This window comes from Schistocerca piceifrons, chromosome 7 (assembly GCF_021461385.2).
Source record: "Schistocerca piceifrons isolate TAMUIC-IGC-003096 chromosome 7, iqSchPice1.1, whole genome shotgun sequence".
NCBI lineage: Eukaryota > Metazoa > Arthropoda > Insecta > Orthoptera > Acrididae > Schistocerca > Schistocerca piceifrons.
The window spans coordinates 381,545,004-381,566,826 of NC_060144.1; positions in this window are offsets into that span (position 1 = coordinate 381,545,004).

Sequence of the window (21,823 nt, forward strand, 5' to 3'; positions counted from 1 at the left end):
TTGATCAGTTTCTGTTTCTTCATTTCCGATGAAATAAACTAGGAGAAATTTACGTTCTTTGTTAGGAGGTGGCATTAATGATCCCGTGTTGAGATTGATTTGTCCTTGGATGGCAAAACCATAATCGATTTCATATCTGTTACTATTAATATAAGTGACACCGAAAGATTGCATTCTGGAACAAGGTGTTTTGTGCTTTTATATTTTGAAGAAAGCGTCTTCATTCTACAGATTCCCCTGTCATGAAATATAAACATTCCTGCGGAGTTGATTCCAGTGGTGGTAATCGAATTTTTCCATTCATGCAACAGAATCCAGCTGTTTCACTACTGAATTGTTTTGGTGTTGCAAAATTGGCAGATTTTTTCCATTTTTTTCGATCACGTCGGGGTTTGTTATATTCTTTCTTCGGGTCGTAGTGGAATGCTTCATTTATAGGGTTGTACGTTTACTTCTCCTCATCCGCGCTTCTCGTATGGTGATATTTTCAAAAAATGATTCAAATGGCTCTAAGCACTATACGATCTTAGGTCATCAGTCCCCTAGATTTATAACTACTTAAACCTAACTAACCTAAAGACATCACACACAGCCATGCCCGAGGCAGGATTCGAACCTGCGACAGAAGCAGCAGCGCGGTTCCGGACTGAAGAACTTAGAACCCCTCAGCCACAGCGGCCGGCTGATATTTTCCGGGCTGGCTTGTGTTTGCAGTCTTTTATTATAAGATTGCGTCGCAATTCTTGATTCTTCAATCAGTTCATTTCGTTCTTCTTCCGTTTCTCTGCTTCTCACGGTGCTCATCTCTTTCTCCTTTGTTGGGAACTTAAACGTTCTTCACGCTTTTCATCTGTTTCGATTTTTCGTTTATCATTTTTTTTGGCCGTTTTTCTGCAGAACTGGCAAGATCTCCTCTTTTACATTTGGGCGTTGTCTAAAATGTATAGCAAAACAACTTTTTACTAACAAATACATTAAATACACTTAACACGCTTTTCACATTTTATTTGCGATTTGTATTCAGTCACTGCGTCTCTTTGACTGCTCACAAGTAGCTTTATTTTTTTTTCTTCGAAACATTCTGAAATGCTCTCGAATGATCTAGAACGTACTGGAATTATCTCGAATAATCTCATATGTTCGGAAATGATCTAGCTATTTCAAGAGGGGGAGATTCCCAGTTCTTATATCCTCAAAAGCTCGTAAAAGCGGGAAGCTTCTTCATGGGTGGGGGGCAGAGGGCTACCACACCACGTAGTTCTCTTGATCTTACTACGAATCGTTTCTTAGTTTTAGCGGCCCGCACGTTGTTCACTTACTTTTGTAACATATATTGATTAAGTTTTAGTTCTGTACTTTTTGAGTAAATTACTAAATTTTTATGTGTTTTTTGTTTCATTTGGGAACTTGTTTTCGTATCAGACTTCTGTTGAAGTACAACTTGTTGCAAGTACCAAGTCATCGACGTAAGCCAACTTCCTTGCTGTTGTTTCTGTCGTCTGCAATGAACAAGCTCTAGAGAAGTGGAGCAAGGAATAATCTCTGTGACAGACAACGTTTTTTTTTTTTTAATTTTCTTGGGGAGCTGATTTTGGATCCCATGACCAAATTTAACAACCAGTCATTTAGCGTATTGTAAACTAGGCGAGCGATTGCTTTTTGCAAGGAACTATCCTCAATGAATCATTTGCCGCTGAAAAGTCCATAAATGTAGCTGTGGTTTAAATTGTCTTTGAAATTCAGCCTCGATGTAGACAGTGAGTGGCAGAACTTAATCAGTGCAGATTCATTTTGTACCGAAGCCTGCTGGTTCGACTGGGTTATATTACTGATTATCCGTTCTGTTTTCTTTTACGTCACGGATAGCTGGGTCATATAGCCATTACCTTCGAGTATGTAAATTCTTGTGGTGTATTGCGGGTTTGCGCAACGTCTGTGAAGAAGCGAACCATTCATATTGATATGTATTGGCCAGTGTTTCCACTCAGGGTGGATACTGTCAAATACTAGACTTTATCCTGACTTCTCATGTTTAAGTGTTGTTGAGATTTCTTCACAAGTGAAGGGACGAAATTCTTAGGCCTATGTGGCTTTTGTTCCAGGTTTCTAAGTTCTCGTTTCACTTTGATTGAACGAGATTTGTGTTTTGGTACTCTGAATCTCGCTATTACAAGTAAAGCAACGACATTTGGATTAAGTGGCATAAAGCTAAATGAAGTAGCAAATATTGGCGATCAGAGAACCACAAGACCACAAGACACATACTACTGATACTGAGAACTTTATAGTTATTAATCGAATTTTGTAGATTTTTATCTTCATTTTGGAATGTTTCCTCTTTTTGAAACAGTACTGATTGGAAAAAGAATGATAAAACAGTTCGTAAAAATCTTTCTGCAGCTAGGGATTGAAAAAATTTGTAATGTGAGTTTAGAGTAGAGAGTTATCATGTGAGTAGCTTTCAAGAGTAATTACGGAAACAAAGGAAGCTGCCAGATTTTAGAGTTTCGTCACGAACAGTATCTGAAATCGTTAATTTGCGTCTTCACAGACAGATAAAACACGAATATGATAACGTACAGAACAAAATTTTCAAGGTTTACGGACAAATGACGCATCCGACTTCGCTAGTGTTAACTGAGAACTGTGGAGGGATCGACCAAAAGGTTAAATAAAAATGATAAATTTGCTGAATCATTAGACAACCTGAATCCCTATGACGAGACAAACTCTAGGATGGAGAGAGAGAGAGAGAGAGAGAGAGAGAGACAGAGAGACAGAGACTGCAGTTGTGCAGAGGTAATTGTGTTCCAGAGAAAAAGAACTGGAGGTGGTAGAACCGGTGGTATTGCGAATAAGTTCTTGGATCTACGAAGTGTTTATGCTGTGTCTCAAGTGATAAGAAATACACGAGGCGACGACTTAAGGTATGGTGGACAAATGACAGAAAACATACAGGGGCAGCGTTGATGTGTGCGCGTGCGTGTGTGTGTGTGTGTGTGCGTGAGAGAGAGAGAGAGAGAGAGAGAGAGAGAGAGAGAGAGAGCGCAAGCATGCATACGAAATCCGTAACGCAAGGAGAAGTCAAGCAGAATCACTCTGGATTTAAAGTGGTTGATTATAAGTGAATTACCATTTTCAGAATCCGTCACACTTGGGAAATAATTAAGTATCAGTTTACTTACGGTATATCATTAAATTTTATGTTGAAATAAATGACTGCGATCTAACTCTTGTCGCCGCAATACGTTACTTGCAGCCTTTTCATAAAACCTGTATCGCCTAATGGCTTTGTAATGGTTTAGTATCTTTGATTCGTCTAAGAATGTGAGAGCACAATGCTGCCTGACAATAGCTGGCAATTCTGGAGGTAGCTTTAAATGAGAGCCATTGTCGAAACGAGACAAAACAAGTGCTTGAATGGCCTATTGGCAGGTTTGGTGGGATGTTATGGCGTGTCACTGAGTGCCGGCGAATGAGATACATCTACTAAAGAACAGTTGCGACGGAGTTCCTGCTGCCGAAAGCAGCGGGATACAACTTCTCTAAAGCTCTATCTTAGTCGCTTCTCGTATCATCTCGTTTCATGTAGCAACACTTTCCTCCGTAGCGCAATCTCAAATCGTTGCCTTGTTCACTCCAGCATGTGGAACTGATATTCTTGTAGTGTAAATCTACAGTTCAGTGGCTAAATGTAAGTTTTAATATAGCAAACCCTTACTTTTTCGAACTTCAATAATTCGAAACTTGCGATAGTTCGGACTAGTTTTTTTTAATTTTTATTTTTTATTTTTTTTATCGCAAAGTGGAATGCCACTGTACTGGCCAGGACATCTCTCGTGACAAAGTCGTTATGGTAATATGTTCAAAGCATCCACTCCCTTCGCATGCGCTTGTATGTTGTTCTTCCAAGACAATGCGAAGACAAAATAGCTGAAAAGACTAATTAAACCAAAAGTTGATAAGATTAAGACTCCTCTCTTTAAGCTGTCGTCAATAGAAATTGAGAAGAAAAACACTGGGAGGCCACCAACCTAAGGTATTGTCGCATCTTTGGCCACTGTCGACCATGTCATTGTAGAACCCAAATGACGGCGGGAAATAGGGCAACTGGTAAAAGTACGTACCATTGTAAAATTAATATAGAACACGAATTTCCTTACGAGGCAGACTTCCATTTTTCACAATACAGTCAGTAACGTACAGTGTTGGCGATTTATCTCGTAATAAAAATGCTACCAGTCACTTTTTTACGAGTTATTCAACCTTGAACATTGAGCTGTGTGACGGCTCAAGTTACGCGCTAGACAAACCATAATTGCAATTTGATCACAGCTACTCAAAGGTGATAGGAAGCTAGGGATCTTTGCTGATGGACAAACTTGTGGTTCAGACATAAATTTAATTTTGACTGAAGAACGAATTTTATTATCAAAGAATTACAGAATCAGGATAACAATATAAGAATTTAATTCGGACCTTTGGCCTATTAAGAAAATATACAACTGACTTTTACCGTCTTTCCCTTAAAAAAAATACAAATGTAATTACCAAGGGTGAAGTTTTGAATTTCGGACGTTTGTCCCTCACCAAACTTAAAAAAACTATGTGATTAGATCATGAACTAATATAAGAAACAGTATTTTAAAGATAAAAATTAGATCTGATAGCAAAAGGATCACAGACAGTCAACACAAAAAGCACACTGGCCGGTTCATTGCTTACGTAACCAAAATTTACACAACACTAATGATTCACCTTGAGTTACCTATAAAAGATCTCGTCCGTCCCGGCGGACAGGCCATATATTTAACTAAACGATGGGAGTGCGGCTTATACGCAATGGTACTCGGAACAAGGTCAGAACCCCCCCCCACCCCCCGCCCGAACACACACACGATCTCAGACTGCACGCCAATTCGACAAACCCCATCTGCCCTACGTACCAGACCATTTCTGCAACAGCAAATAATTCACGCGGCAGACAAATTGAAGTCGTGATTCAACCTTTTCAAGACCATGCAAGGCTCACTAACTACGTGACTATCTGTAACATAACTGAAAACCAAACTCAGACATTTACCGAATAAAAGAAAAAATAAAATTACACTGACTTTACAAAGCTCTGCCCTTTATATTAAAAAAAAGACTTAAACCAAAACTGGGTGAAGAGCACACTAATTAACATACTAGATCAAATTAACACTGCAAGGAAACTTCATAACAAACAGTAAAACTCCATTCCATTTAGCATTTGTCGAAACAATTAGACTCCGCTCCGCGGAAACAACACTTGGAAGCCTTAGACTTCGTGAGTTCATTGTAACACTCTATTATTCAGAAACATCCTTAACTGATCTTCGGGAGATACAACATGCCACCATAAGTTTCACAAATCTTCAAAGGTTAACAGCAACACATGAATCATACGTAACTTAATGCATCCAGTTACGCGACGAGATGTCCAGCCTGAGATGACGGACCCGCCACCGTTTTGCACGCAAACTCGTCGACTAATTAGCACCGTACACCCGGCGCGGCAAAATGGCAAGGACGGCGAGGACGGCGAGCCCCAGGCACAGCGGATAGAGACGAGGACCTGCCTTCAAAACATGTTGCCTTGTTGAACGCCGACCGGAGAAAGAGCTCGGCCACACGCCAAGCCAGAAAAATCAAAGGCGGAACAGTGAGAGATAGAAGACCAGACGAGTGTCGATATCATCGATGCAAGTGGAAAATAACTAGCGCCAGTCTCCACAGCTCAAACATGTTTTAGAGCTACAGGCGGCTCATCATCGGATGGAGGTGTTAGAAGAACATTATGTTGTCGACCAAATGTAGCTAGATGCAGTACTGGTGAGTGCAATGCCTTGTGTAATCCCAATCACATCGCTTCTTATATCGAAAATTATTATTAATATTTGAAAAATTAAACAGCGTATTTACTTTAATATCAAATTAAAGCATCTCTCAATAGCGTGCTATCATTCCATTATTTCGTAAGTATTAATAACCAGTAGAATAAAAAAAACTGCAAAACGAAAAGGCGGACGAAGAACTACGGTGATCTTCGGATCGAACCTAACTTAGATGGCGGGCAAAGTGGTTCGGCTGTAAGGTCAGAGCTCGTTCGGCAACCTTTGAGGACGGACACGTTATCCGGCTCGGTATCAGTTAAGACTTAAATTGCAATCTCTAATTTATGAAGAGAGCTCGTTCGGCAGTCTCTGAGGACGGACACTTTGTCCGCCGTGGTATCAGTTAAAACTTAGTTAGCAATGTCTAATGTGTAAGATCAGAGGAGGTTCGGCGGTGTCCGAAGACAGACATGCATTTGAGAACATTTCGATGTTAATAACGGAAATATGCAGTTCATTAATTTGTTGAAGAATAGAAATCTTTTGTAACACTAAAATGGAATGTAATTGTGCAGTTTCTCGTGTTCTGGTAATAAAAAGCTAGTGGCATCCTATAGAAACAAACTGATTGGAAAGTAATCATTTCTTATGGCCTCAAGATTACGGCACGGCCTACGTGCTGTTTTCTGCACTGTGGACGACAACTAGCCGGGCGCCGTTGTCGAGCGGTTCTAGAAGCTTCAGTCTGGAACAGCGCGACCGCTACAGTCGCAGGTTCGAATCATGTCTAGGACATGGATGTGTGTGCTGTCCTTAGGTCAGTTCGATTTAAGTAGTTCTAAGTTCTATCGAACTGATGACCTCAGATGTTAAGTCCCATAGCGCTCAGAGCCATTTGAACCATTTGACAACTATAGAAGACTGCCGGTTGGTGAACTTACATTAGACCTTAGGCATTCCACTCTGGGCGAAGGAAGAAAATAGTCACCTTGCGTGTACTACAGTGCAAATCAGGTCAGTGATACGTTATCTGTGGTGACACAGAGGAGGTATGAAGAAAAGAAATACTTCTGAGGGAAGAGATTAATTATACACATGTACATATCACCCTCACCCATTCTGTTTCTAAACTTGCCATATTTTGTCTCTAATGTGATCACGTGCTGCAGCTCACTATCTTCTTCCTAATTGGAACTGAACTCTATGTGCTAAACTATGGTGGTCAGTGCCTGTGGTATCTGTGTTAATTCGTTGAATTAACAGCCGCTGATGAATGTCCTCGCCGTTGCGTAGCTATCCTATGAATGAATTAAACTTTCTGGCAGTTACAAAAGGGTCAGGTAGGCAGCATGAATAAGGGTATGACTTGCAACTAAAGACTGTTTAACAAATTAGGGAGTCGTCATGAATGACGAATTCTTACCAGAGGTCTGGCTGGTTTGCCTGAAAGCGTTGTTTTATGAATGGAAAGAGTGAATTCGAGTGTTTTAATCTAAAATTTATTAATTTTTTTTTTATTCCGGCATTGGGTTGCAAGTGACTCTGAGGTCTTTCCTCTCCTATACTAGCTTGCCCGGTATACTTACTTACGCTCTTGGGCTATTACGCTGCGACTGTGTACTCGTGTCGTGACTGCCTGCTGGTTGGCTGCATGACCAGCTGCCGCATGGCTGCGCTCGCTTAAGGCTTGTGTCCGCTCACGCCCTGGATTTTCTTAGGTACCCACCAAAATCGAATAAATCTGTTGTCTTGTTATGTATGTCCGTATCTGAATTTTATCTATTATGTTACCGCTTGCTTATGGACAATCTTAGCCTGTTATATATATATATATATATATATATATATATATATATATATATATATATATATGATTTCTTGGATTTCTGCCGCCAGTGGATTTCTGCAGCCAGTAGTCTGTTATATACGGTGCGCCACGATATGTCGCCTGCAGACTAGAGTGATTGGGCTACCTTACTGGTGGGGCCATGGCCTATATTAGTACCTTTTGTGCTATTTTGCTGCCATTTTTTTTAATCAGTAGTAATTGAGGCCTGAAGGGGCAAATTAAAATGCCTTCATCCCACAGTGCGTGGCTAATACACCCTCACATTTAATCTTTGAATAACTTGGTGCCGGGTGGTGTGGCCGAGCGGTTCTAGGCACGACAGTCTGGAACCGCTCGACCACTGCAGTCGCAGGTTCGATCCTGCGTCGGGCATGGTTCAAATGGTTCAAATGGCTCTGAGCACTATGGGACTCAACTGCAGAGTGTACTCTACTGTAATGAGAGGAGCAGAATTTTTTCCAAACTACTGTTAAAAGACATTTAAAAAAACGAAGACATATGTACAGCATTAGACAATGGACAGCATTGTGAATAGAAAACCAAAGCAGGCGAAAACGATTAAAAGTAATTTTATGAAGGAATAGCCAATCCATTAAGCAAGTAGAGGACACCGAGACGGGAATGTGTATCTGCTGGCGCCCCCGGGGAGGGAGGTGTACAAGGAAGCGGATACGGACAAGTGAGTCTTTCGACAACGGCATACTGCTCTCTGGAAGGCAAGAGTTCACAGACATGTGCGCCGCGACGAACAAGAGCGGAAGTCCTGAGATCACACGACCACATACTTGTCATCCGAAAATGCAGTGGAATGTTCTCGAAGAAAAATAAGGGTGTGTGTTCTATGAGGTGATGCACGAGGCGCAAGTCAATTGAGAGTATTTATACTGGGCGTTGTAGCACTTAAGGGGTAAGTCAGAGTCATTCGGAACCGGAGTCGTTTGAAGTCCGTCGGTCGTCTTGTCACGATTATTGGGTACCGAAGATTGTGGAAGAGACCCCACTGTGTGATGGAACAGGAGTAAGTTCTAGTAGTAATTCACTAAAGTCTCAGATGGTCTTCCTGTAATACTTTTATTTCCATACCTTTCCTGTAACCTGCGGAGTTCCTTAATTGACGAAACTCTATCAATAGTTGACTATTGTGTTCCTTTTTGGGATATTTAGGAGCTCCTTATTGGTCCTTTAGCTCTCCACATCACTCCACAGTCGCAGGTAATTGTCCTGTTTCCAGCTCTCTCTGCAGGACGCGACAACGGCCTGTTCCAGAACCCCTCCGCTCTTGAATATCATGATCAGACAGTAGCTACAACATCCGTAAGTACATATCAGAAATTATATCGCGAAGTTTTCTAAACTTTCGCTACCTTGGCATTTCGCCAAATACAAAGAATCAGATATTATGGCAACGGAAGGAAAAGTTAGCGTGCGCCTGTGACTTGAGGCAGAATTAGGGGAGTGGAAGATTCCGTTTGAGGGTTGTCGTCTTTAGCCAGTCGACGCCACAGAAGAAATTATTCGGATCGTTGAGATGACTGCAGAAGAATAACGGTTTAAGGAGACAGTGGAACTGAATGACAGTCCAAATGATTCATTTCTCTGATTGTAATATGATGTGCCTAATTCCAAATTATGTTCCGAGATTCGTTCAAAGTCTATATTAAAATTAATGAACTCCATTAACCAAACTATTATTTTGACAGTTTGCAGTTCTGTGGTTTTATACGAGATCACTTTTATGCAGAGACTTCGTTCAGTAAAATCAATAGACATTTAATCTAATTAGAATTTGAGCAATCGAGTGCCTATTCAGTAACATAGGAATATTAATTATTTCTGGCAGGATTAAAGACAATGATTTATAATTTATATTTTGTATAATCATAAGGTGTTTTATCAGTGAGACTGGCATGCACTATTTTGGTGCAGTATCATATATGGTGCATTTTTATTTTTGAATGTTAACGAGAAAGTTATGTTTAACTCAAACCAGCGAAATGAATACTCGTCAACCGATAGAATAAAGGAGATGTTCATGTGCTGTGAGGTAATAGGATTCTCGTGGGTATCAATTTTAACTATTACGCTACAGTTGTCTCAACTGCTGTGCATTTCTAAGTTGCTACGCAGGGTCTTTTCTTCAACGTTAGCTTTAATGTTTTTGCAGGCAGATTTATTTTGCGTGTTGGGTGCGTATTATTTCTTCTGTCGAACTGAGCCAAACAGGACGAACAGATTCTGCCGTTGAATAGCAGAGAATAAGAGCTTAGTTCCTGTTGAACATTCACCTTACAAATAGAGGTGACAAAAGCCGTAAGATACCTCCTACTGTCGTGTCGACCCTACTTTTTGCCCGACGTACTGCAGCAGCTCGACGTGACATGCACTCAACAAGTTGGTGGAAGTCCCATCCACAAATATTGAGCCAGGCTATCTCTATAGCTGTTCATAATAAAAGTGTTGCAGGCGCAAGATTTTGTGCACGATCTGTCATCTCGATTATGTCCCACAAATGTTCGATGTAATTAATGTCAGCAATCTGGATGGCCAAATCATTCGCTCCAATTATCCATAATGTTCTTCAAACCAATTGAGAACAGTTTTGGCCTGGTTAAATGGCGCATTCTGATCCAAAAAATTTCATTATCTTTTTGGGAAGGCTACAAATCAACTCGAAGTAGCCGAACACAGCCATTTCCAGTCAATGATCGGTTCAGTTGGACTGGAGGCCTGGGTTCCCGGGTTCGATTCCCGGCGGGGTCAGGGATTTTCTATACCTCGTGATGACTGGGTGTTGTGTGATGTCCTTAGGTTAGTTAGGTTTAAGTAGTTGTAAATTCTAGGGGACTGATGACCATAGATGTTAAGTCCCATAGTGCACAGAGCCATTTGAACCATTTTTTTGGGCTGGAGGACCCAATTGACTCCTTGGAAATACAGCCAACATCATTAAGGAGCTATCACTAGCTTGCACAGCGCCTTATTGACAACTTGGGTCATGGCTTCGTGAGGTCAACACAATATTAGAAACCTACCTTCAACCTGAAATCGGGATTCATCCGGGAAGATGGTTGTTTTCCTGTCCTGGGTCCAACCGATATGGTCACGATCCCAGGAGAGGAGCGGCAGATGATATCGTGCTGTTAGCCGGCCTGGGTGACCGAGCGTTTCTAGGCGTTACAGTCTGGAACCTCACGACCGCTACGGTCGCAGGTTCGAATCCTGCCTTGGGCATGGATGAGTGTGATGTCTTTAGGTTAGTTAGTTTTAAGTACTGCTAAGTTCTGAGGGACTGTTGACATCAGAAGTTAAGTCCCATAGTGCTCAGAGCCATTTGAACCATGTCGTGCTTTTAGAAAAGGTACTCGCGTCGGTCGTCTGCTGCCATAGGTCATTAACGCCAAATTTCGGCGCTCTGTGTTATCGGATACGTTAGTTGTACGTCCCACACTGATACCTGCAGTTATTTTTCGCAGTGCTGCTTCTCTGTTAGCACTGGCAACTCTAAGCAAGTGATGCTGTTATTAGGTGTTAAGTGAGGGTAGTCGACCACTGCACTGTCCGAGGTGAGAGATATTGCCTGAAATTTGGTATTCTCGGCTCTCTCTTGAATCTGTGTATCTCGGTGTACTGAATTCTCTAACGATATCCGAAATGGAATGTCTCATACATGTAGCCCCAGTTACCATTTCTTGTTCTAAGTCTATTACTCTCGTCGTGCGGCCATACTCATGTCGAACGTCTCTTCACATGAATCACCTGAGTAAAAATGACAGCTTCGCTAATGTACTGTCCTTTCATGCAATGTGTATGCAATAATAGCCGGCCGGTTTGGCCGTGCGGTTCTAGGAGCTTCAGTCTGGAACCGCGTGACCGCTACGGTCGCGGGTTCGAATCCTGCCTCGGGTATTGATATGTGTGATATCCTTAGGTTAGTTAGGTTTAAGTAGTTCTAAGTTCTAGGGGACTGATGACCACAGATGTTAAGTCCCACAGTGCTCAGAGCCATTTCAACCATTTGTATGCAATAATACCGCCATCTGTGTATGTGTATATCGCTATCCCATGACTTCCGCCACTGCAGTGCATGGTATTCTTCTAATGTTGTTCAAATAATTGAATAAAATAAGTTGCGACAAGTGAATCAGCCAGCCTAGCTGTATACTGATCAGAAAATTCACTGGTAATATTTCGGTTCATAATTTTGAACCTTCTGGAATTACGGAGTGAGAATTAGAATACTAAACCAGAGCTTCAAAAAATGCTGTTGCAGGAATTTCCTATTACTATGTAAGGTAAGGCGGGAAGGAACGCTTCCTGTGTCGAAGAATAATGTTTCAACAGGAGTAGGCGCGTGGAACAATAAAGTCCGGTCGGAACGTCCGCAGCAGCGGACAGACTGCGACGGCCGTACGTTATACGGGGCAGCTGTCATCTTTCTTGATTAGTCCGACAGCGTGCGTCAAAAATCAGGGAAGCAGCACTGGCCGCGCGTGACACGGAAATCCAGAGGCAAATCAAATCGTGGCTCCGCGGTCGCTGCGGTCGGCCTGCGCCACGCGCAGCGCACAGTGGCTGTGACGTGGTGGCCACGTGACTGCGGCGCACCGCCGCGGGACCAGTCGCTCTGGCGGAACGCGCCGTGTGTAATTGGCGACAGAGGAGCAACCACAACACGCTTTGGCATTGCCAACGTAAATATGATGCAGTCCACAGTTTTGCTCCATATTCGGTGACGACATACACTGTTGTGTGTCATGTATTGGCGCCCACATTTTTGAGGTTACTAGAGACATGGAAAAACTTTGGTGACCCACGGACTGATTCTCAAGCTTCCTCAAGTTCGCAGGCCGTCTTGTCACGTGACCCTACATCAGAGATCCTGAATCCTAAGATCCAAACCATTGTGTTCGTGACGTTATGTACGAGGGCTGATCGGAAAGTGGGGCTCATATCGGCCGCGAAATGGAAACCACAGCGAAAATAAAAAAACGTTTTATTTGTAACTGTTAGCTACAAGTTCCAGCTACTTCTCTACAAAGAGGCCACTCCGAATAGGACTTTTGGCGTCACATGTACCAACTTTCCTATCCCTCATCGTAGAACAGAGCCGCTTGTTCTTTCAGCCAACTCTCTACGCTAATCTGCAGCATGTTGTCTGTGCCTGAGTATAGTCTTAATATCCAGCGGTCCATGTGAGCAGGCAAGAAAATCAGAGGAAACCAAGTCAGGTTTATATGCTGGGTGATAGAGCACTTCCCATCGAAAATGCTGCAGCAAAATCCGCATCGCCACTGCAGCAGCAAGGAGAGCTGATGATCGGTGTGTCGGCCTGCTTGGACGTGGTTTTCAGGTGGTTTCCCACATCCCAGTAGATGAATAGCTGGCTGGTACCGAAGCCCCACCTTGTATATCGCGTATTTTGTATTGAAGCGGGGACCTAAAAACGATGCAGAGGCTTCGTCCCGCCGTAGCCCTCGGTGGTTCACAACCCCACAACAGGCCACAGCAGTCCACAAACCAAACCGCCGCCCCACGCCGTACCCAGAGCTATTGTGCGGTTTGGGAACGTCTCCTGCCAGACGAATGTAACCCAAATGTTTGCGTGGTAGAGTAATTATGGTGTACACGTACGTGGAGACAGTGTTCGAGCATCAATCGCCGACATTGTGTAACTGAGCCGGAATCAGAGGAACCAGCCCACATCCGCCGAGGCAGATGGGAAACCGCCTTAGAAACCATCCACAGGATGCTTCCCTCGAGAAGCAGCTTAACTAGACCACGCGGCTGGACGAGTTGGCAGCCCACCTTAGTTACACGACTCGATAATAGAAAACTTTCGTCCACTTCCACACGAATGCCGCTGCAAACAGACATTTGGGGCACACAAATTCCACCCCAGGGGTAACAGGTCGGCAACTGGAAGCGAATCCGGCGACCCGTCAAATTAATCATATGCAACCCGTCAATGGACATACCTATCCTGCGCCGATGTGGGGCAAAAACACAAGGAAAAGAAGAGGGAGTCATGCAAGAAGCTGTAAAAGTCCATTCATAACTCAGGTAGAGTTTAGGTTCCTTTCAAATTGTTCGTAGGGACTTTAGAAAGTTACACATGTCGCCCCACGCTAAGACGATTGGGCAAAAATAGTAACGCATTGTCGGAAGAGACGCGTTTTGGGATTCCGCAGACACGGTTCTGCTACAGTACAGAAAACAGGTGCATCACATTCTCCACAGATCCGTAGTTGCGCTAATTTTTATACGGACTTTGTAGTGCTCTGTTAGTTGGTAGTCCTCTTTCCGGGTACTTGACCCCGAAAACATCGTGATTTTCCTTGATCGTTGAACCTGTTTTCACAGATACTTCCACAATATCAGTTCCTTCTTCCATCTAGAAAGTCATTTCTTAGACTGCAAAGAGAAATTTCCAACTTCACTGATGAAATGAACTGAAATGCTGACAGAAAATGCTAGTAATCGATTATTGTTTACATTGTCCATTATTGCAGCTGTTTATTCTGTTTCATAGGTGAAATAGTGCATTCGCATTCGAAGTGGAAGCAGGCTTCTTTTATCTGCGCAACCCCCTATAAGAGCTTTTAACTGCGCCACGACTATGGACACATTTAAAAGTACTGTAAGGAGAACAGACCGATATGCTCTGAGGAGAAACTAAGAATCTGAGAAAAACGACTTAAAATTGCAGGTGAGCTTCAGTGAGCATTCCATGCACGGAAAGAAAGAAACTATGCAGTCAACGAGATAAAGACTCTGCAACGCACGAAATGTTCTTGTAGCGAAAATTCGATGAATGGAATATGGATTCTGAATCATTGAGTAAACTGATTCGAGTACTACACCAAAACATAAAAACGTAATAAATATCACGTTGACAGTCGAAGAAGATGAAACACTGCACAGGAAAAGAGCTATTAATCCCTATCACTGTGATGAAACGGTCTAAAAAATTAAGTGTAAACTTGGTAGGACACAGAAACCTCCCTCGAAAAGAAAGTGGGACGCAGCCAAAATATTCTGGTCTAATGTAAAGAGCAGAGCGGGAGGAGACATAGCCACACAAATCGAAAACTTGGCTGGCCATATAGTGAAGGTCGACAGTGAGATGGAAAATAATGTGGATAATAATCACAAAAGGAGGAGATTTGGAAGTGGCTAAGAAGAAAGAGAAACAAGGATCACACAGCATGACACATAGAGAAGGGAAAACCAGAACGATTAGAATGTGTAATGAATGCAGCTTCTCATAGCCCTATTACATGAACTCGATCGAAGTCAATGTGCTGCTGAGAATGGCTACTTGTCGCCTTAAAGTCATTCTTGACAAACATTAGTTCACGGCATCTAATCTCAAATGTAATTAATGCTCACGACCATTAAAACACGTATTTAAAGCCAGCCTGATTTACATCCTCATAGAACTGCTGATTGCGACACTTTTATGCGATTGGCGCGAACTTTGAACAAACATCATCTTTCAGATGCAGAAAAAAGCCTACCAACCTCCGTTTGTTGCACAACTCCTTCTTGGTGTTTCGGTTTTTATTCCATCATTGTGTTACCATAGCAGGTACACACATGAACGTCCTAAGGGACGTAATCTTGCCTGCTGACTGCTCTGATCTGTTAAAAATGCCAGTACCTTATTGCTTGTTTAGCAGACAGTATTTTATAAAAAAGGCTTTCGCATATGTGTTTTATAAATAATAAAAATTACATTAAACTCAACGCTACTATAGTGTTACATACGACTGAGGGCTAGAATTTTACCAGATTCTCAGTGGTTCGGTTATTTGTGTCTTATTCAGGGAATGCTCCAGATTAGCATTACTTACTAATATCTGTTTTAAACATTGCGAGGATATGAGATGTGGAGTGCCACCTTCGAGAAATATGTTGTAATACAACAGTTTCGGATGAAATGTCTACAAAAGGGATATCAGTCTGTTATCTAAAACTGACGCACAATATATTGCCATGCAATTAATTTGCTTAACTCTGAGGATCAACATCCCGCTTCTAACTCAAACTCTATCGCCTTTGCAGAAATTCTAAAGCTGTTTTAAGCAATGCTGTTAAATCGCGCTCAGTTGATACTTTTCTGATTATGACTGCTTAAGGCCTTTATAAGCTACACGGAAATATCCATATTTCCGACATATATTTTGTCTTGAGAATTTCAGCCGCGGTACTGATATTTAAGGTGATTCTCATTTCTTGTTCTATCACTGTTCCTAATTTCTAATTTTGCACTTTGAATATCTTAAGATTCTTCGGTACTTTATTTCCTATTTTATAATCTATTTTTTTCCCTTTACAGTTTTGCTTATCCATTATAGTATTCTTAAAAACAGGTCTTCTACGTAATTGACTTATTTGCCTGCTTCTCGCTCCATTATAAAATTTTGCTATTTTATTCCGTTTGCATTTCATATACCCATTGCTCTACACTACTGGTATTTTAACAACAAGTTTTACATAATTATACGATCTATTATTTTAGCGCTACCCCTCTTGTTAAACTCATGATATCCCACCCCAGGACTTTCCCTGCTTTCTTTCACCTCTTCCAGTCAGCCTCACACGTCTTTTTTCTTCTTCCCGGCTCTTCCCTACCTCCTACATATACCTATTTAAAACATTTATGGCAGTTGTAAAACACAGTGCTCTGTTATGTGGTTCTCAGTAGGCAAGACGAACCGCGGACGCAACAACAGAGGTAAATTCTACATTTATTGAGAGATATTTCCTTTTCTTCGTATTATAAAATATTTGATGGTACACCTTTGGTTTCACTTTGGTTTAGATCTGAAGATGATTCTGCAGCTTAGAAAATGTGCTGTTGGGACGAAACAATAAATGAGAACTATCTTAAAACCCTTATAGTCCATTGTCAATACTTAAAGTACTATTATACAATGAACAGCGACCACAATTGGTACGCCTTCCTAATTTCGTGCAGGACCCACGTGGGTACGCAGAAGTTCCGCAACACAACGTGGCATGTACTCGACTAATGTCTGAAGTAGTGCTGGAGGGATATGATAGCATGAATAGTGCAGGGCTGTCCATAAATCTGTAAGAGTACGACGGAGTGGAGATCTCTTCTGAACAACAAGTTGCAATCATCTCAGATATGCTCAACATGTCTCGAGAGTTTGGTGGCCAGTGGAAGTGCTTAACTTCAAAATAGTGTTCCTGGAGCCACTCTGTAGCAATTCTGGACGTGTGGGGTGTCGCATCGTCCTGCTGGAATTGCCCAACTCCTTCGCAATGCACAATAGACATGAATGGATGCAGGTGGTCAGACAGGGTGCTTACGTCCGTATTATCTGTCCGACTCGTATCTAGACGTATCAGGGGTCGCGTATCACTGCAACTGTTCACAGCCCACATCATTACAGAGCCTCCAACAGCTTGAACAGTCCCCTGCTGACATGCAGGATCCATGGATTCATGAGATTGTCTCCATACCCGTACACGTCCATCTGTTCGATGATATTTCAAACTATACTCATCAGACCAGGCGACATGTTTCCAGTCATCAACAGTCCACTGGTGTTGACGGGGCCGGGTGAGGCGTAAACATTGTGTCGTGCAGTTTTCAAGGGTACACGAGTTTCGAAAGCACATAGCGATTATATTTCGTTGAATGGTTCGTATGCTGACACTTATTGCTAGCCCAGCATTGAAATTTGCTAAAGGGTTGCACTTCTGTCACGTTGGGCGATTCTCTTCAGCCATCGTTTGTCCCGTTCTTGCAGGACCTTTATCCGGTCGCAGCAATGCCAGAGATTTGATGTTTTACCGAATTTTTGATATTCACGGTACTGTTTTGAAATGGTAGCTACTTCGAAGATGTGTCGTATCGCTCGTGCGCTGACTATCACAGCACGTTCAAATTCAATTAAATCTTGATAACCTGCCATTGTAGCAGCAGTGACTGATTTAACAACTGCGCCAGACCTTTGCCGACCGCAGCGCCGTATTCTGCCTGTTTACACATCACTGTATTTGAAAATTCATGTCTATATCAGTTTCTTTGGCGCTTCAGTGTATCTATATTGTATATATTTTGAAGTGCTTCCGCTCCTTGAAATGTGGTGCTGGTAGAGGATTACGTACGTTTTCCTCTCGCTTCCCAGATCTAAACCTATTACGTGTACAGAAAGTGCTAGACGTACCAGTGCCACATCCAAATGGCTCTGAGCACTACGGGACTTAACTTCTGAGGTCGGCAGTCCCCTAGAGCTTGGATCTACTTAAACCTAAGGACATCACACACATCCGGACACCCCCAAAAACATACATTTTTCATATCAGGTGCACTGCGCTGCCACCTACTGCCAGTTACTCCATATCAGCGACCTCAGTAGTCATTAGACATCGTGGGAGAGCAGAATGAGGAGCTCGGTGAAACTCACGGACTTCGAACGTGGTGAGATGATTCGAGGTCACTTGTGTCATACGTCTGCACTCGACATTTCCACAGTCCTAAATATCCCTAGGTCCCCTGTTACCCATGTGATAGTGAAGTGGAAACGTGAAGGGACACGTACAGCACAAAAACGTACGGCCGACCTCGTCTGTTGACTGACGTGAGACTGCCGACAGTTGATGAGGGTCGTAATGTGTAATAGGCCGACATCTATCCTGGCCATCACACAAGAGTTCCAATCTGCATCAGGATCCACTGCAAGTACTGTGACAGTTAGGCGTGTGGTGAGAAAACTTGAATTCCATTGTAGAGCTGCTGCTTATAAGCCACACATCACGCTGGTAAATGCCTAACGATGCGTCGCTTGGTGTAAGGAGCGTAAGCATTGGACATTTGAACAGTGGAAAAAAGTTGTGTGGAGTGACGCATCACAGTACAGAGTGTATGGATCCGATGGCAGGTTGTGGGTATGGCCAATGCCCGGTGAACGTCAACTGCCAGCGTGTGTAGTGCCAACATTAAAATCCCGGGACGGTGGTGTTATGGAGTTGTCATGTTTTTCAAGGAGGAGGCTTGCACCCCATGTTGTTTTGCGTAGCACTATCACATCACAGGCCTACATTGATGTTTTAAGCACCCTCTTGCTTTCCACTGTTGAAGAGCAATTCGGGGATGGCGATTGCATCTTTCAACACAATTGAGCAATTGTTCATAATGCACGTCCCGTGGCGGAATGGTTACATTCCTGTAATGGACTGGCCTGCACAGAGGCCTGACCTGAATCCTACAGAACACCTTTGGGATGCTATGGAACGCCGACTTTGTGCCAGGCTTCACCAACCGTCATCGATACCTCTCCTGAGTTCAACACTCCGTGACGAATGGGCTGTCACTCCCCACGAAACCTACCAGCATATGCCTGCGAGAGTGGAAGCTGTCATCAACGCTAAGAATGGGCCAGCACCATAGTGAATTCCAGAATTACCGATGGATGGCGCCACGAGCGTGTAAATCATTTTCAGCCAGGTGTCCGGATACTTTTGATCACATAGAGTACATATTTTATATCGGTGTCTTTCTTGTACGCATATTCTACAGTTTCAGTGTACAGGCGAAATTTGAAAACCCATAACGCTTAATACAGAACTGCACAACCTGGACGTTTCTGTATTTGAAAGTTGTGGAGAAAAAAAAAAAGCCACCCGCAAAGACGACGTTGATTCTGATCCGTACCAGATAGGGCTGATATAAGAGACAGAGAAGATCCAACGAAGAGCAGCGCCCTTCGTTACAGGATCATTTAGTAACCGCGAAAGCGTTACGGAAGTTATAGATAAACTCCAGTGGAAGACTCTGCAGGAGAGACGCTCAGTAGCTCGGTACGGGCTTTTGTTGAAGTTTCGAGAACATACCTTCACCGAGGAGTCAAGCAGTTTATTGCTCCCTCCTAAGTACATCTTGCGAAGAGACCATGAGGATAAAATCAGAGTGAATAGAGCCCACACAGGGGCACACCGACAATCTTTCTTTCCACGAACAATACGAGACTGGAATAGAAGGGAGATCTGATAGAGGTACTCAAAGTACCCTCAGCCACACACCATCAGGTGGCTTTCGGAGTAAGGATGTAGATGTAGATGTAGATCTGATGACGGCCTGGGGGGTATTAAATGTACAAATACTAGTTTCAACGTCGTCCACCAACAGATAGCGTATGTCAGAGATTCTGTATCTGTCCTTCAGTAGTGAATACTCACATCCAGTAGCCTCGGTGTGGTGCAAATGACTGAAGCAAACAGGCAACCACGCCGTGGAGATGCACTCGTGCTTCCTACAGCCAATTGAGCGACTCTGAAAGGGTCACATTGCGGCCTTCCTATTGGTGCGATGGTGCTTTCGGAGAATTTCCACAGTAGTTCGACGTGCTGCTTTAGTTTTGCAACTATGCAGGTAGCAGTGGTCACGTTAATATTATCACAACCGTAGACGATGTTCTGTACGTCCACGCAGCACAGACGCCCGCCTAGATCGTTGTAGTGTAATGACAGCAGTGGCAGATGAACAGCAACCACAGCGCAAATAAGAGGGCATGTAAGACCAGATTTATCAACACGGTCTCTTGCGAGCTGGTTATTACCATCCGACTACGGGCACGCACACCTATAGCCTGTCTTACACTCACGACACTCACGACACAGAATCGACGTGCATGACTCGACTGGTGCCGTCCGACGATCGCCTGGAAGACGGCGCTGCAGTCATGCACTGTGCGGCTGGTCCCGGCGGAGGTTCGAGTCCTCCCTCGGGCATGGATGTCTGTGTTTGTCCTTAGGATAATTTAGGTTAAGTAGTGAGTAAGCTTAGGGACTGATGACCTTAGCAGTTAAGTCCCATAAGAATTCACACACATTTTTTTGGAAGACGGCGCCCGAGGTTTTCAGCAATGAATTCTGCCTTGCACGCAAGTGATGGTCATTTGCGCTTGCAACATAGACCTGGTGGGCAGTGTCTCGTAGGGTGCGTTCGTCTAAGGCACACTGGCCCCACCCAGGCCTCATGGTCTGGGGTGCAACAAGCTACAACTCTCGTTCATTTTCGGTGTTTCTGGAGGGGATGCTAATCAGTGGTCGGTACGCGCTGAATGTTGTTAGAACTGTTTCTTGCCGATCTGATAACAGGAAGCTGATGCGTAGATCCAAAAGGGTAATGCCCGAACACACATTCCGCGTAAAACTCAATGTGCTCTGCAAGACGTGTAGAAACTTCTCTGGCCAGCATGATCTTCAAACATGTCGGGAATCGAGCTCGTGTGGAATACGCTAGGACAGAAGGGAATCGTGCGACTCGTCACCCAACAACTCTTACAGAACTACGTGAACAGATAGAGCAGGCCTGAATGTGGGACAATATTCACCATCTGTACTATCGACCGAATGCCAGAATTAGCACCTGCATTGCCGCTCGCAGACGCTAGATGATGTACCAATGTTGGTATCTGTGAACGGCTTGTGATACTGATCTGTGAATGTAATCATTTAATGTACATGTACTCCTTATGCGGTGGTCCAAAAATAAATCTTGAGTCAAATGGAACCCTCCAAAAGGGTGTAATAATTCTTTTCCGGTGGCATATTTATAAATACAACATCCATGCTGAACACATGGTTTTTCAGCATTTCTTTCTCCCTTTACCTAGTACATTTGCGTTTCGGAAGTTTGGATGTACAGATCATCACTAAGAATCTCCTCTGTAGGCCAGTCGGATAAGTGTAATTTTGGTTCGCCCAAAAGTGCAAAGTATTTGTAGTATTCCACATGTCGCATGATATATCAAGCAGGCGACACACGACAGTATCAGGCAAAATATCGAAATAGAATGAAATTTTCACTCTACAGCGGAGTGTTCGCTGATATGAAACTCCCTGGCAGATTAAAACTGTGTGCCGGACCGAGACTCGAACTCGAGATCTTTGCCTTTCGCGGGCAAGTGCTCTATCATCTGGGCTACCCAGGCACGACTCACGCCCCGTCTTCTCCAGGCAGGAGAGCTTTTGTAAGGTTTGGAAGGTAGGAGACGAAGTACTGGTGGAATTAAAGTTGTGAGGACGGGGCGTGAGTCGTGCTTGTGTCGCTCAGTTGCTAGAGCCCGCGAAAGGCGAA